This window comes from Gossypium hirsutum, chromosome A06 (genome assembly GCF_007990345.1).
Source record: "Gossypium hirsutum isolate 1008001.06 chromosome A06, Gossypium_hirsutum_v2.1, whole genome shotgun sequence".
Lineage (NCBI taxonomy): Eukaryota > Viridiplantae > Streptophyta > Magnoliopsida > Malvales > Malvaceae > Gossypium > Gossypium hirsutum.
In genome coordinates this window covers 5,249,464-5,263,080 of record NC_053429.1, presented here as the reverse complement: position 1 = coordinate 5,263,080, position 13,617 = coordinate 5,249,464, and positions in this window count along the sequence as shown.

Sequence of the window (13,617 nt, the reverse complement as noted above, 5' to 3'; positions counted from 1 at the left end):
TTCCTGAGGAGTAAAATAACAAAAAATGTCTAGCAGGAAGGAGTATATTTTTAGTTTTTTCTCTTTGTCCAGAATTGAAGTATGTGACATGTTCATTGTTTACATAAATTCTGGATATTCTTTCCTCCATTACAACTGCATGATGTGTTCATTACAGCATCCCAGATGGAAAAAAATCGAGGCTGAATGGCCCTTAGTCTATGTTTAAAAGTATTTAAGTCTAAGTAATGCTAATTAGATAGATTTTGAGATCGAAGTGTTTTTCATAGTCGGTAGGAGGAGCCAAGGGGCAACCCCTAAGCCAAAGTTATTATTTTGAAAAACAAGGACTCCTCACTTCAGAAAAAGAGAGTGGTTAGGGAGGAAGTGTGATGGGCGGCGGCAACGAATGACGGGGAGGGGAAATAAAAGATGCGGATCTACGCTTTTCTCTTCACTATAAGCTTGGGCAACTCCTCTTAACTTTTTTTCTAACTGTGTTGTCACGTTCATCTAATTTGTACCTAAACACCCACTTGGTTTCTATAGTGGGGTGGTCACTATATCTATCAACTAAATTTGGGTATCTCTCAAATTGGTTCAATTCCTTTAGCAAGTATTTTTACTTGAGGATCTAGCAATTACCCTTTACATGGATCACTTATGATGTGTCTATCTTTGACATAGACAAGCTCTCTTGCATAACTAGCTTCCTTCTCCACTTGAGTTGGTTCATGAAGATCATTTTGCATCTTGAACATGCATCATTTTGATTTTCCTGATAAATTTCTATATTACTAATGTCAAGAGAATCCTTTTTAGAAAGAGAGTTAGATTCATAAAAAATAATATGTATAGATTTTTCTATCACTAAGGCTCTTTTGTTAAAAATTTTATAAACTTTGGATGAAATAGAATAATCAAGAAAACTAAATTACGATTAACACTATTTGGATTTTAATTGTTTAAGATGTCATTCTTTCATTCCTTGTTTAAACAACACTTATGACAACAAGTTAGGAAAACACTTGAGACAACAAGTTGGAAAATTTAAAGTGCAGTAAGTTTGTTGGTATTTTTAACTTGGATAATTTTGGTTAACTTTCTATCAGTAAATGATTTTTTGTTTTTGTTTAGATTAATTTTAATATTGTTGGGAGCTTCATTTTTGAATGGAAGAAGAAAAAGAAGAGGTTATTCAAAACAAACATTATCCTTATCAACTATAAAGTGGTAATTTTTCAAGAAAATGTGTGTAGGAGCAAATCTAGGTCATTGGACTTTAAATATCATTTGCAATCTTAGCCATTGATTTTAGAAAGATTTGGACCATTTTTAATAGTGATATCTAGCCATTTAGACCATTTGACTCAAGACTAACACTAGCTATTGGATTTAAGGGTAGAACCCCTCTTTTTTGAGAAAACAATAGTAGCAATTTTTCATGATCTTTTATTATAAATTGATGTGAATAATGTTGAATTTGAGTGGAATGAACGGATGATGAGTTGAATGAATTTGTAGATTTTATGAGAATTGTGATTAACCTTAGTAATTTGGTAGTACTTAGTTTAGATGTAATTGGCATGTCAATAAAAATAGAATAATGTGTGAGTTACAAGATTGGAGGTTATAGGGGACATGATGAATTCATATGTTTATGGAACTTTGATTGTAACACCTCTAACCCGTATCCGTTGCCGGAGTAAGGTTTCGGGTCATTAATAGGATAACATGTCATTTAACAAAAATTTCAATTTAATACTCTCCGACTCAATGCATCATATAAATAAACATATTACCGTTCAATCAATAGTTTGGCACTTGTCTAAGTATCAACAACAACATTGTTAATACACTTGTACATATTTCATATAATTTCAACATTGATATATCTATTTTCTCGACATATCACACTTGAGTTTAATAATAGTCTCAACTTACATAATTTCCTTGTATCAACATATCAAAGATAATCATATATGTACATGTCACGAAACATATTATTCTCTTACTGTTTCTTCATAAACATATATCAATCATTTCGTTATATCAATATTTCATGCACCATCATTTCCTTAGATCTTATGTATATTTCTTTCAGTAATAGTTCATATTAAACTTAACATAAATTAAATTCCATGTACCCATACTTATTTCATTTATCTATCTTCTTAATTATTTCATACAATTATTTTGTACATATGACCAATTCTTGTAAACATTGCACACAACCATTTTGTATAACCAATTCATATAACCATTTGTCATCTGGTACATATTACCTGAATATTAGTTGTTCAACAGATGTCTAGGCGTCTCTCATCCACGATCTTATTTATCTTCGACATGATGTCATAGTGTCTTTCAACTATGGTCTTACTCATTTTCTGTCATGTTGCCATGGTATCTTTCAACCATGGTCTTATTAATTTCCCCGTCATGTTGCCATGGTATCTTTCAACCATGGTCTTATTCATTTCATGTCATGTTGCCATGGTATCTTTCAACCATGGTCTTACACATTTCGTATCATGTTGTCGTGGTATCTTTCAACCATGATCTTACACATTTCATTTCAGAAAGCACACTCTCGCGAACCTCATCCTTACAATGAGATTACCAGTCCAGGCTAAATCCCCTGTAATATAAACTCATAGAGTATTGTTGGGATTACCAGTCCAGGCTAAATTCAGACCCTAATTCAGATTACCCGTCCGGGCAAAATCCATTTTACACATATTCTTTGGGAGGGCTATATCAGGATAGGATCACCCGTCCGGGCTAGATCATTTTTACTGTCAATTCCTTTTCAGAGATCCATCGAATTTTCCTTTCATTCAATCGGGATTTCTTCCCCTTTTTATCAAATATATTAATGTTTCATTAATTTTCATACAAGGGATATTTAAATCATATTCACATCAATAACATACATTTCAAGTATTTAAGTATATAATCCAAGTTATACGAACTTGCCTGGCGAAATTTCAGAAATATCAAGATCCAAGGGCATTTTGGTAAATTTTTCATTTTCCCCGATTTTCACCCAGTCTTGATCCAAATTAATAATTTCATTCAATATATTAATTTAATCAATAAAACAACTTATTCCCTTCATTTTTGTCATTTTTGGCATTTTTACTAATTGCCCCTACAGTTCCTCTTTGATTCAATTTAGTCCCTAAGTCTAAAACATACAAATTATCCATTTTAAATGTAACCCTATTAAGGGTGGCAACAAATAGCAGTATGTATGTTACCCGGACGAAATACTTTTCTAAATTTTTCATCCCTTTTGCTTCTGTTCGTTTGGTTGCAACGCCCAAATCCTTGAATCTCAAACTTACTTCATACTTCATCCGGAATTATTACTTTGTTGCTGTAGCTTCAACAAGAGCTTCATATTTCATTCGGATAACTTGGTTATGTTTTTTTTCACGTGTGAAAAGTCTAACAAAACCCTTGCTAGCTGAAAATTCATATATTTATTTCCCTCCTCCTCATGTCCATTCCACATCCTTAATTTATATAACATGCTACAAGTAACATTATCAATAATTTCACTATTTACTTATATGTATATTCAAAACTGTCCATTTGTGTCATAGTCACTAAATTATTTATACCTTGCGCTACAGAACTCGAAATTAAGATCCACTAATTTTTTATGAAACTAGACTCACATATCTTCTTACCATAAAATTTTCAGAATTTTTAATTCAACCAATAAGTACAGTTTATTCTTTAAAGTCACACATGTTCTGCTGTCTAACAGTTCTGAACCTTCTTCACTAAAAGTTAATTATATCCTCATACAAGATTCAAATGATGTTTTCGTTTATTTCTTTTGAAAATAAACTCATTTAGAATTCTACGCATATAAATTTAAGCCCTAATTATTTTTCTCCAATTTTTGATGATTTTCCAAAGTCAAAATAGGGGAACCCGAAATCATTCTAACCTTGTCTAACTAAATTTGTTATATCTCACCATTTACAATTTCATTGCTTACACCGTTTCTTTTATGAAAAACTAGACCCAAAAAAATTTAATTTCATATTTTATTCAACTTCTAATTCGATTTCCACAATTTTTGGTGATTTTTCAAATTTAGACCATTGCTGCTGTCCAAAACTGTTTTAATGTAAGATATTAATTACCATGTTTATAACACCCTTATTTTCTTTCTCTACACTATTTCTCATCACTTGCTCTTGTTTTCTCTTCACTAACATATCAAGAACATAGGACCATATGTAAGGAAACTCTACATTAACATCAATCCCATGCTTTTTCAATAATATCAAACTTAAAAATATATTGAAATCATGATGTTCTTACCTTGTTCTATTGATTTCAATCTTCATATTGATTTTTTCTCTCCTTCAGCTTCCATTTCTTGAATCCAACTTGATATTTTAACTTCCTATAGTCTCTTTTCTCTCTTGGTAGCTATAGAAATTCTTTCGATTTTTAGGTGAAATTGGTGAATTTTTTGTAGAAGGACCAAATTGTAAAGAAAGCAAAACTTTCTTTCTTTCTCTCACGTTAGTGCATGGGAAAGATGATGATAATTCTTCATCTTTCCTTCCTTTTATACTAAATAAATAATAATAAAATAATAAAATATCTCATTAAAATAATATTTATATAATTAAATAATTATAAAATATCATTAACATCATCATTACTTTCTAGATTTCTCTCTCTTCCAATTGACCATTTTTTCCTTTATTATCTTTTAATATTCCATCCTTGAGCCATCATTTAATTTGGTAAAATTGCACTTTAGTCCCTCATAGTTCTTCACCTATTTAATTTGGTCCTAATTCATCCATTTTCTTTAGTTTCTAGACCATTCCACCCTTAAAATATTTACACTATTGGTCCTTCAAATTTTTCATATTTACCTTTAACCCCTCAAATTTTGAGTATTTACTCTTGTGCAACAAAACTTTTCTTACTTTTATAATTTAGTCCTTTCTTGAATTAATATATCATAATATACTTCCCAATATTGACATAACTCAAAATTTCCCATTTTGTCACTTTATTTCCTTATTTTACTATATCAAGGATAGTATCTTCCTATAAAATTTTTCGAGGTATTACATTTCTCTCCCCTTTAAAATAAATTTCGTCCTCGAAATTTCCTTGTTTTCTTTTGATCATGAATTTCATTTTTTCTATAATTCTATAGTTTCATTATTTCCTTTCTTTTCACAATTTATTTTCACTTCAATATTTCACATTTGCCTTTCAGAGCTTCTACCAACAGAAATAGAAAATAATATCATATAAATCTTATTATCAAGTGTTCTATCACATATATTGGCTTGGAAAACAAAAGAAAGATAGAGTAGTACCACTTGCGAATCAATCAGACTTGCGATAATTTCTGTCTATTAGCATATTTATTCAACCTTTCCATATAATGATTATAGCATCCAAACATGAACAATTGCATATACCTCTAAAAATATCAGTACATATAAGATACCTGTATAAAATCCCTAAAACAAATTTACTATAATATACCCAATTATAGCAGCTATATTCAAATATTTTTGTAATTTTTTTCACCAATCTATTGACTAGTATAGTCATCAATAATTTCACATCATTTAGTTCACTCAAGAAACTAATTCGGAAGAAAGTTTTAGTTAACTATTCTGTAAATACCATATTTGAATAAATCGATTTTCCCATAAATAACTGCTTTCTTTAATGGTGGTACTGTATATCTTAACTGGTTAAAAAAAATCTGATATCTCTATTCAGAATCCATCTTTATTTATTAACTCATTCTCAGTTCCGACTGTATTATCAATTGTTCAACCATTGAACTTTTCACTTTCCACTTCTGAACTTAATCAATATAAATCTCATGAATTTCATTGCATATAATTGTACTAGTAAAGGGGTATAGATCGTAAAGCCTCATAATTTAATTTTCATGTATTTACTCATATAACATTTATCATTCTCAAGTACTATAAAACATTTATTCGTACTTTTAAGAGTTTGATAAACCGTAATTTATACATATTTTTATCTCATGCTTAGCACATTTATGGATGATTTCTCCTTAGATTTGGTGAATTCGATGCTCCTAATTCTTTAATTTCATGTTTTATACTTAGGTGAGCATAGAAGAGTAAAAAGAGCGAGAAACGGGCAGAAAACGGAGAAAAATGACCCACATAGGAAATCAACACGGCCTGGACTTCCTCACACGGGTGTGTCACACGACCGTGTCCATTTGGCAGGATCGAAGTACGACTTACACGGGTAGACTACATGCCGTGCCTATTCAACAGCCTTGACCACGGGCTGGAGTAATCTCACATGGGCGTGTCCCTACCGAGCCCTAATATAGTCCTATTCGGAAAAGGGCAATTTTGAGGGCTCTTAGGCATTCTAAAGCCTATTTAAACACCTGAGGAGGAACTTAGAAGAGGAGGAACTTAGAAGAGACACACAAAGTAGGAGGCAAGGAATTACTCAAGGGAAGCCGATTGATCCATTTCAGAAGTCAGATTCATCATCAAGACTGAAGATCTCCCTTCAATTTCCATTCAGGGGTTTTGGGTTTTCTTTATGTTTTGTATTCATTATTCTTCTAAGATGTTTTCTGTTATAATTATGAACTAAACCCCCTAAATACCTAAGGGGAATGAAACCTAAGACGGATTTTGTTATTATTATCTGAATTGTACGATAAATATTTGACTTGTTCTTAATTATGTGTTCTTAGTTCTTGTTCTAATATTCCAGGATATTGATTCAAGTTAATGCTCTTATTCAAAAGAGGAAGAGACCCTGTCTAAGAGTAAATTTGTCATAATTAAGCGGAGTTGATTGCACGCCTAGAGATAGGGTAATAAGATTTTGCCGGATTAGGGTGAAATCTAATAAGGGGATCCATAGATCAAGTTAATGCAACACTAGGGTGTTAATTAGAAAGAGATTTCAATTAATCAACCTAGGGTTAGACGTTATTAGTCTCGGGAGAGATAATAATATAACCTAGGAATTTCTACGGATCAAGTCAAATGAATAAATCGTCTAGTTCAGAGTCAAATAACAAGTGAAGTCTAAGTAGATTTTACCTTGGGTATTGTCTTAATCAATCGAGTTTTCCCAAAAGCTATTTCCCAATTTCCTCTCTGTGCACCCTTAGTTTTGTAATACCTCAAAAAATTCTATAGTAAGATATTATCTTTGATATAGTAAAATAAGGAAATAAAGTGACAAAAAGGAAAATTTTGAGTTATGACAACATTGAGAAGTAAATTATGATATCTTGATTCAAGAAAGGACTAAATTATAAAAGTGAGAAAAGTTTTGTGGCCTAATAGTAAATACTCAAAATTTAAGGGATTAAAGTGTAAATATGAAAATTTTGAAGGACTAATAGTGCAAATATTTTAAGGGTGAAATAATCTAGAAACCAAGAAAAATTGATGAATTAGGACCAAATTGAGTATGTGAAGAATTATGACGGACTAAATTACAATTTTACCAAATTTAAATGATGACTTAAGGATGGAATTTTAAAAGATCATAAAGGGAAAAATGGTCAATTGGAAAGAGAGATAATTCCAGAAGGTAATAATGATGCTAGAGATATTTTGATATTTTATAATTATTTAATTAGATAAATATTATTTTATTAATATTTTAATAAGATATTTTATTATTTTTTATTATTTTATTAGTATAAAAAGAAGGAAAGATAAAGAATTTTCATCATCTTTCCCATGCAATAGCAACATGAGAAGAAGAAGAAGAAGAAGAAAAGAAGTTTTCATTTCTTTACAATTTGGTCCTTTTACCAAAAATTCACCATTTTCACCCAAAAATCAAAAGAATTTCCATAGCTACCAAGAGAGAAAGATGACAAGGAGAATATGAGGAGCTAGAATATCAAGTTCGATTCAAGAAATAGAAGCTGGAGGAGAGAGAAAATCAAGTTAAATATTAAAATCAATGAGTCAAGGTAAGAACATCAAGATTTCAATATATTTTTAAGTTTGATATTATTGAAAAAGCATGGGATTGATGTTAATGTAGAGCTTCCTTACATATGGTCCTATGTTCTTGATATGTTAGTGTAGCGACGTAAAAATTTGGTGGATTCGGGGTCGCTAATTGTGGCAATCTAGTGAAAAAGTTTGAAAACTGAAGTTTGATTTTAAAATAAAGAGGGAGTCGCCACCGATCCTTTTCCTAGGTGTGATCGGACACCTACAAAATTCTCCTTTTTTAGAAAACTTTATTTTTAAGCTTTTCTAAAAAGAGGTAATTTTAGGTCTGCGTGAAAATCCAGAGAAAATTAGGGTTCGGGAGTCAGTTACGCGCGAGGAAGGTATTAGCACCCTCGCGACGCCCAAAATTGGTATCTCGTTAAACACATGTTGTCTTAATTTTCAAAAATGCGAACTCAATGTAAAGTTTAGTTATGATCCGAAAAAAAACGAGAAATTTTAGTTTATTCTGGTTTTTGAGAAGGGTATGCCTTTTTAACACGAGTCAATTGACGTTCACCCAACATAGCGATGAACTCGATGACTTAATGTCAAATCGGTACATTTCCTTGATTATTGAAATTGATTTAAATCATGAATAAGAATATTTTCGAAATAATGCAAAGTAAAATAATATGAAATAAAAATCAATAAATGAAAGAGCTAGGAATATATTGAAACAGATAATCGAGGTGACAATAATATTAGAAAAGATGAAGGTATAATGTAATAATGGAATTGAACACGAAATGAAAATAATGAATGTATACACGTAATAATAATATTAAGAATGCGTGCGTACGATGATATATGTATATATAGCAATATTAAAAATCCATACAACACGCATAGAACATATACAGTATATGCATACCTTAGAAATGATAAGAATAATAATAAAACTATTTTGTACACTACATAAATACATACATACATACATATATATATATAAACAATAGTATATACAATATAATATTAGAAATATGTGTATAATAGTGTAAAAGAAAAATATAACTAATAATATTAAAATATATACAATGATAATATATATAAAAGATATATGTATATATAATTATATAATATAATATTAAAATATAATAATACAACATAAAAAAACATGACACAAATAAAGTATAGTATTAAGAACACATATATATAATACATGAAGAATATACATAATACTAAAATATTTAGGTAATATATGCGTATATTAAAAACTAGTAATAATATTACCGAGGTATATACAAATATATCAAGTATATATACGTATTATAAATATATAAATATATAACAAAGCATAAACTAATAAAAATAATAATAATAATAATAATGATAACATTGGAATATAAAAGAAACAAACATAACATTAATAAAATATTAAAATAAAGTGAAATAAAAATATTAAATATGAAAATATATATATGTATACACGTACATAATAAAAATATATACTAATACATAATAATAATAATGGTAATACTAATAATACTAATAATATAAAAGTAACAAGGATATTTAATAAAGATATAAAAATCATCGAAAAAAAAAAGGACTAAAATTGAATTAAAAACAAAGTTGTGGGGCCAATTTGAAATGAAAACAAAGAAAAGGGACTTAATTGTACGCGCGTGAAACGTTGGGAGACCGAAACAACAATTATTCCTTTCCATTAAAACGCAGCACATTGGCGGGGACTAAATCGAAAAGCGCGAGAAATTATGGGGCCAAATTAGAAACAAGAAAAATGACTTAATTGCAAAACCCTGAAAAAGCGGAAGGACTGCGCGCATAAATATCCCATTCAAACAAAAACACGCGGATCCTCTAGCGGGTCGGGTCCGATGGGTCGGGCATGGCCAAAACGACGTCGTTTTGGGGCTTAAGTGTAGCCCCCAAAACGACGTCGTTTTGGAGGGCTATATAAGGCCTAAAATAACCAAAAAAAATCATTTGGGGAGAGGGAAAGAAAAAAAGAAGAGAGAGGGAAGAGAAAAGGGAGAGAGAAGAGAGGGGAATCCGGCCAGGGGCCGGTCACCGGACGGCCACCGGAGGCTCGCCGGCGCCGGCGCCGGCCACCGCGTAAAAAAATATTTTTTTTATTTTTTTTATTTTTTTCTATTTTTTTATGTTTATATTATATTGTTATTTTTATATTTTTTAGTATATATATATATGGGAAAATAGAACAAAAGACAAAACAAGAATAGATTCACAACCACCTTAGGTTTCCGGTTCTGATTTTTGACTTGTTGATTTACTGATTTTTGGGTGTTCGAATCTCTGCCTTTTGATGTTAAGATCGTAGTATTTCGGATATCAATTGTTTGCTTTTGGTTAAGAAATCGAAAGAGAGAAGAGGAAAAAAAAGGGTCCCCCAAAATACAACCGATTCTTCCCTTTGAAATCTCCAAAAAAAAACATAAAAATCCCCCCTCCCTTCTATTACATTCAGATCTGGCATTTATAGCCATTTCAATACAATATTTTAAATTTCTTGCCATTGCTTCCTGCCGTCTGCCTCTGTCTTAGTGTTTGCTTTCTTTTTGTCTTATTCTGCAGGTGACGGAAATCAACAGGTGCGCACATGGAGGAGTTGGTGGGAGTGTCAGACGCGTGGGGCGTGGTGGCCAAGGCTGAGGGGCATGGTGGCAGACATGGTGGCATGGAGAGCTGGGGTTTGCTGCTGAAATTTTGCTGAAAAATGTTTTAGATTTTGGGCCTTTTGGGCTTTAGGGTTTTGATTTGTTTGGGTTTAAATTTTGGGTCAGATTTTGGGTTTGTAAATGGGCTGTTACTTTTGGGTTTATTATTTGAGTTATTTTGTTGGTATGGGCCCGGGCAAAATGGGCTCGTACAGCTGCCCTTCCTTGCTCGTTGTCGTGTAACGAGAACAGAGCAAAGACTAAGAAGGCCAATTTTGCCCGGTCTCACCGAGTCTTGACTTTATGGTGCTTATCTTCTTCAAGTAACCTCATTTCTGTCCACTGCGTCTTCTTGCTTTGATCCACTTCACGGCAACTTCAAAAAGAGATATGCTTGTGGCTTTAATCCACTCTGCTACAACTCCATGGGGATGAGATTGGTTTTTTTTCGTCTGCTCCACTGATGCTTAGGGAGATAAGACTGGATGTGATTTGCTCCACTACTGCTTAGGGAGATAAGATCCGTGGTTTTGTCCGCTCCGCTACTACTTAGGGAGATAAGACTTGATGCGATCTGCTCCACTACTGCTTAGGGAGATAAGATCTGTGGTTTTTTCCACTCCGCTACTGCTTAGGGAGATAAGACTTGATGCGATCTGCTCCATTATTGCTTAGGGAGATAAGATCTGTGGTTCTGTCTGCTCCACTATTGCTTAGGGAGATAAGACTTGCAACTTTTGACCAGTTCCACTATAGCTTCAGGGAGACCAAGTCTGGTGTCTTTCATCAACTTCAATCTTTATTCTTACTCGGCATGTGATCTTGAGCCCAACTCATTTCTCGCAATATGAGTTGAATTTTGAAAAGCAGAAATTGAAAATACCTCAACGTGTCTTGAGGCTCAACTCATTTCTCGCAATATGAGTTGAATTTTGAAAAGCAGAAATTGAAAATACCTCAACGTATCTTGAGGCTCAACTCATTTCTCGCAATATGAGTTGAATTTTGAAAACAGAAATTGAAAATACCTCAACGTGTCTTGAGGCTCAACTCATTTCTCGCAATATAAGTTGAATTTTGAAAACAGAAATTGAAAATACCTCAACGTGTCTTGAGGCTCAACTCATTTCTCGCAATATGAGTTGATTCTTTCAAAAAACATAATAATGAAAACAGAAATGGAAAATACCTCGGTGTGACCTGAGGCTCAACTCACCTCTCGCAATATTAGTTGATTTTTTTTAAAAACAGAAATCAAAAGGCTTAATTGAAAATACCTCGGCGTGTGTCCTGAGGCTCAACTCACCTCTCGCAATATGAGTTGATATTAAAACACAAAAATTGAAAATACCTCAGCGTGCCCGGAGGCTCAACTCACCTCTTGCAATATGAGCTGATTTCGAAAAAGTAGAAATTAAAAGGTTCAACCCACCTCTCGCAATATGAGTTGATTCTTGACAAACAGAAACTGAAAATACCTCAACGTGTCTTGAGGCTCAACTCATTTCTCACAATATGAGTTAAATTTTTTTTTGAGAATCAGAAATTGGAAAAAACATCTATTGAAAATACCTCGGCGTATGACCTGAGGCTCCATTCACCTCTAGCAATATGAATTGATTTTTGAAACATAAATTGAAAAACAGAAATGGAAAATACCTCAGCATGTCCTGAGGCTCAACTCACCTCTCGCAATATGAGTTGAAATTAAAATACCACAGTGTGTAATCTGAAGCTCAACTCACCTCTCGCAATATGAGTTGATTTTTTTAAAATAGAAATTGAAAATACCTCAGCATGTGAACCGAGGCTCAACTCACCTCTCGCAATATAAGTTGATTTTTGAAAACAGAAATTGAAATTACCTCAGCGTGTCCTGAGGCTCAACTCATTTTTCGCAATATGAGTTGATTTTTTTGTTTTAACAACAGAAATTGAAATTACCTCAGCGTGTCCTGAGGCTCAACTCACCTCTAGCAATATGAGTTGATTTAGAAAACGTAGAAATTAAAAGGTTCAACCCACCTCTCGCAATATGAGTTGATTTTGAAAAACAAAAATTAAAAGGCTTAACTCACTTCTCGCAATATGAGTCAATTTAAAACATAAACTAAAAATACCTAGGCGTTCCCCGAGGCTCAACTCACCCCTCGCAATATGAGCTGGTTTTTGAAACAAAAGGAATTAAAATACCTCATCGTGACATGAGGCTTGACTCACCTCTCGCAATATGAGTCAATTTTTGAAACATAAACTAAAAATACCTCGGCGTGCCCCGAGGCTCAACTCACCCCTCGCAATATGAGCTGATTTTTGAAATAAAAGGAATTAAAATACCTCAGCGTGACATGAGGCTTGACTCACCTCTCGCAATATGAGTCAATTTTTGAAACATAAACTAAAAATACCTCAGCGTGTGACCTGAGGCTCAACTCATTTCTCACAATATGAGTTGAGTTTTTGAAAACATGAATTAAAATACCTCAGCGTGACCTGAGGCTTGACTCACCTCTCGCAATATGAGTCAATTTTTGAAACATAAACTAAAAATACCTCAGCATGTGACCTGAGGCTCAACTCACCTCTCGCAATATGAGTTGATTTTTGAAAAACAGAAATTGAAATTACCTCAGCGTGTCCTGAGGCTCAACTCACCTCTCGCAATATGAATTGATTTTTGAAAAGCAAAAAATTGAAAATACCTCAATGTGTCTTGAGGCTCAACTCATTTCTCGTAATATGAGTTGAATTTTGAAAACAGAAATTGAAAATACCTCAACGTGTCTTGAGGCTCAACTCATTTCTCGCAATATGAGTTGAATTTTGAAAAGCAGAAATTGAAAATACCTCAACGTGTCTTGAGGCTCAACTCATTTCTCGCAATATGAGTTGAATTTTGAAAACAGAAATTGAAATTACCTCAACGTGTCTTGAGGCTCAACTCATTTCTCGCAATATGAGTT